We start from the raw sequence: 710 nt of genomic DNA, 5'->3' as shown, positions 1-710 counted from the left end.
TTCGCCAGAACTCCATTTGATATGATCGTTATGACGCAATTCCATCCAACTCCGACAAAGATATTTTATGTAGATTAGCTTACCAAACAAATGCAACTCACGCACAACTGTTAGCATTATTTGTAATTATCAATACTGTTAAATTGAGAGTAGGCCTTCATAATACCATGAGCTAATAATCCCCCTCTCTTCACTCTCCTCTCCCTCCCTCCTCCTTTTTGAGATGCATAACAATCTACAGCAAAAGTATATATATAATATATGATAAATAGCAAATACTCATGAATAACTTCCAAATCACTTGTTTCTCCCCTTTTGTCAATCTAATATAAAATAGGTGACAAGAGAATCAGAATGTGGCGAAAGGCTCCCCCTATTCAATAGCACGGTGAAGTATAGACCAATATATAATAATAGAGAGTGCTCCGCCTTAATCAAAAATCCTCACATTAGTATAAACCTAACTATAAAATTATACCCAAGCAATCTTGGATATTCAATTAAGCGTTGACTTGATTGTGGATGAAGCTTGATGCTTGAAATTAGTCTTAAATGTGCAGAATATCTTTATACTTACTATTTTCACTGCAATCTGCCATTTGATATGATTAACTTTGCGTGGCAATTTCATCAACTCCACACAGATATTTTTTTGTATAGATTACCTAACAAACAAATGAGGCACTTGACACAATTTAGGGAATTATTTG

The sequence above is a fragment of the Asparagus officinalis genome, chromosome 9 (genome assembly GCF_001876935.1).
Source record: "Asparagus officinalis chromosome 9, Aspof.V1, whole genome shotgun sequence".
In the NCBI taxonomy this organism is placed as follows: Eukaryota; Viridiplantae; Streptophyta; class Magnoliopsida; order Asparagales; family Asparagaceae; genus Asparagus; species Asparagus officinalis.
This window is presented reverse-complemented; position numbering follows the sequence as displayed.